Source organism: Sinocyclocheilus grahami, unplaced genomic scaffold (genome assembly GCF_001515645.1).
Source record: "Sinocyclocheilus grahami isolate Dianchi unplaced genomic scaffold, SAMN03320097.WGS_v1.1 scaffold651.1, whole genome shotgun sequence".
Taxonomy (NCBI): Eukaryota; Metazoa; Chordata; class Actinopteri; order Cypriniformes; family Cyprinidae; genus Sinocyclocheilus; species Sinocyclocheilus grahami.
In genome coordinates, this window is record NW_015505830.1 from 666,736 (window position 1) to 671,093 (window position 4,358).

General features: G+C 27.2%; 1 protein-coding gene across 1 annotated transcript in view; it reads right to left on the minus strand.

Moving 5' to 3' along the window:
• The window catches only part of LOC107558591 (transcriptional enhancer factor TEF-3-like), a 42,573-nt gene that overhangs the window by 27,132 nt on the left and 11,083 nt on the right, over positions 1 to 4,358 (minus strand). The window lies entirely within an intron of this gene.

Consider the following 4,358-nt stretch of genomic DNA (forward strand, 5'->3'; position numbering starts at 1 on the left):
ATTACAAATTAAGCATATTTTCACTCAAATTCTCATGATCATAATGCAAATATAAAACCTGAATTTTTTACGAATTAGTGTTATTATGAATTTTTATAGCATGAAAATAATGGCATGTATTGTGACATTATTTTCATGAACAATTAAGCATATTTTCACTCAAATTCTCATGATCATAATGCAAATATAAAACCTGAATTTTTTACGAATTAGTGTTATTATGAATTTTTATAGCATGAAAATAATGGCATGTATTGTGACATTATTTTCATGAAAAAACTCATATAATAACTTTTTTTTAAATATTATATATACAGTATATGTTGTTTTTTTTATTGTTTTTTTATAATATTTAATAACTTCATAACTAATATTATATATTTACTGTATTATGCATACATACATGTATTATACATAAATAAATATGAATTATTTAGGTAAAGTGTTTAACTGTCATGGAAATAATGTTGTAATGCAAATAATATTAAAGGTCATAAAAAAGGCGTCATTTATTAAAACAGAATATCTTTTCTTTTTGACTTTGCGGTCAAATATGACTCATTATAAGAGCGTAAAAGCCCCGGCTCTTTCTCTGGCCAGTTCATTACAGTAAACCAGAGGAACCAAAAACACTAACCAATCACATTTTCTTTAGAAAACTTGCAAAAAGTCTGGAGTGATTCAGTCTGAAATCTAATAGTGCATGTGTTTCCCAAATTAAAGCCTCAGGTATATAAACACCAGCTCATGATCGGTTTGATGAACAGACGCTGGGTCAGAGAGAGCCGAAAGGGCCGTTCGAAAGCCATCATCGCATCCCATAATCCCCAGCAGCTCAGAGGTAAAGCAGCTTCACCTTTTCCCCCCGCGCACACTTCCTCATAACGTCCCATTAAGAGCACAACACCGTCTCCGTTTTATTCCCTCGTTTATCTTCATCTCTCTCTCTGCGCGGGAATTCATCCAATTACAATCAACTACCCGCGATGCTCCAAATCACATTAGCTCGTCCGGCTGCCTGTGTAACAATTTAGCACGGCCGGCTCAAATCGGATTGCGAGCGCACTTCAAAAGCACGGGCCGATCCGTTAGGACAGGGCCGCGAGGCGCGGTGGCCACAGCCGGTGTGAAATTTAATCTAGAATGCCATAGCTTTGAAGAGCAAGCTAGCAGGCCTGTCAACATCACCATGACAACCTGTGCCCCAGGACGCCCGAGTCATGACCTAAACTCATGATGCTGATGCCGCTGTTTTATAGCCAGAATCTTAATGGACTTAATATATCTAATGTTTCTTCACGGACACCTGAAGGGCCCCGGGCTCTGATAAAGGTCTCAGATGCTCTTTAATGAACGATTCGTGTGTTGTTGGGTGTCATGATGCCAACATCTCAGAAGATCATACCAGAGAAACTGCGGGATTCTCCATACCGGAGCAAAAACTCATACAAAACGTGTTCCCAAGGCCAGATAATGCAATGGAATAAAATATCTGCAATGACGTAAAAAGGATAAAACAACAATAAATAACACTTATTGAATATATCCTATATAAAAGTTGAAATATATATGATATTACATAGTTATATTTAATTAAATGTTATTTTAGAATTAAATTGATATAAAACATACAAATAATATAAAATATTATATTAAATATATATTTATATTAATATAAATATAATATAGATAGACATAAAAATAAAAAAAAATAATATTTGCAAAATAATTATTAATATATTAATAATGAAATAAATAATATACAGTTTATAAAATGTATATACAAATAATATAAAAATATTATATTAAATATATATTTATATTAATATAAATATAATATAGATAGACATAAAAATAAAAAAAAATAATATTTGCAAAATAATTATTAATATATTAATAATGAAATAAATAATATACAGTTTATAAAATGTATATTAATTTTAACATTAATTGTTTTATATTAAATTATATTATAATAGAAAATAAATGTATTTATTATAGAAATATATTGAATGTATTATCCTAATATATATATATAATGAATAATAACATTTTCTATACATGTTTTATAATCTATTTGATATATAAAATATGCTATTGAACACAGTCCCTTATTTAAAAATAAAATTTTCAATTAAATGAAAACAAAGCTCCATTAAGTAAACAGTACTGCTTAAGTGAATATGTTCTTTAGGATAGTCTACACCAAAACACCCAAAACACAAACAACGAGTACAGACAGAGCCACTGTAATCTCACAGAGAGGCAAGGATTAAGCACTTGAACAATACGTAAGTGTCTCTCAAGAGGCTGCGGCTCTATAAATAGCGGGCTGTGGTTTGGAGGGAGTGACAGGACGAGGGACAGGTGCCCGAGCTCAGATTTCTGGACTGAAAGAGCAGAGCCTGGCACTCAGACCCCCAACATCCCACACTCAAAGCCTTCCTGAGGGCCACCGCACTCACTGTCCAGCAATACAGATTTACAACCGCCAGTAAACACATGCATTTTCATTTGCTGTTCATTCTTATTTAAAACTTCAAATGTCTTATTAAAGAAATAAGATACAGGACCTTGTGAATATAATACATGGAAACAACTACTGTTACAAGCCACTGTAACAAATAATTGGGAGATTTTAAATTAAAAAAAAATAAATAAATAATAATAATAAACAAAAAATTTTTATAAATAAACTGCATTAAAATTATATGATAAAATAAAAATAAAAATATTTTTGTTATTATAAAAATAAAAAATATTAAATAAATTAAATAAAAAATTAATAAAATCATAAAATTTAACAGATAGTACATGGAACAACTACTGTTTCAAGCCACTGTAACAAATAATTGGGATATTTTAAATAAAATAAATAAATAATAATAATAATAAAAAACAACAAAAATTTAATAAATAAATCGCATTAAAATTATATAATAAAAAAAATTAAACATAAAAATATTTTTGTTATTATAAAAATAAAAAATATTAAATAAATTAAATAAAAAATTAATAAAATCATAAAATTTAACAGATAAAAAAATAAAATAATAAAATATAAAATGAAATCAAATAAAATAAAAAATGTCTTAAAAATAAACAATTAATTAAATAAAAAATAAACAAAAATGATACAAAATTAAATTAAAAATAAACAAAATATAATAAAATATAAAATAAAAATACTCAAGTTTGATTCATTTCCACAAATCATTTCAAACAGCCTGTTTTGATTTATATTAATATAAATATAATATAGATAGACAGAAAAATGAAAAAATTGAATATTCACATATTATATATATATATATATATATATTTTTTATATAAAATGATTAATGTTAAAATTAATATACATTTTATAAACTATTTTATTTATTTAATTATGAATATATCATTTAATATTCACATATTATATATATATATATATATATATTATTTATTTTTTATATAAAACGATTAATGTTAAAATTAATATACATTTTATAAACTATTTTATTTATTTAATTATGAATATATTAATAATTATTTTGTGAATATTCATTTTTTTCATTTTTCTGTCTATCATTATTATTTTTATATTACTATAAATAAATATATATATAAAGACTTGAGTTGAAAGCTCAGAGGTCTATCATAAGTAGGGATGTAACGATTAACCGCGAGCCGGTTAAAAATCGATTTAAATATGTGACGATTCAAATCGGTTGAGATGCTGAACAAATCGCGATTCAGTTAGGGGTAGGAGTTTATAAGTAACCGAGGAAACGCTTTAAGCGCCACCTGCTGGCAGAGAGTCTCATCTGCGTCTCGTTCAGCTCGTCTGCTGTTTCTGCTTCATGCAGATATTTTTATGTATAGTTTCACAAAACTGAAGTCAAACCATTCTGTTTTTGCTTCAAATTTCGAAATGATACAATCTAATTTAGATTAAAAACTGCTCGTGTTGCATGCATGCAGCATCTTTGTTTGGATCATGATTAACATGCAGTGCTTGCCTCTAATTTTAAAAGGAAAGAGCACAGACAAAGCCTTAGTTTGTTTATATGAAGAGATTTATTTTATTTGTGTTACTTATTTATTTTATTTGGGGCTTGTTTTAAAATTTCTATTCAGTTTTGTTATTTACATTTACATTATATTTCAATTGTGTTATTTAGCAGACGCTTTTATCCAAAGCGACTTACAAATGAGGACAACAGAAGCAATCAAAACCAACAAAAGAGCAATAATATGCAAGTGCTATAATTATTACAGTGTTATATTTCAATTTCACAAAGAAACGTATAGTATTTTGTCCAAGCAATAAGAAAAGGACACATTTAATTTATAATTTGTCTTAAATCTCATTTTGT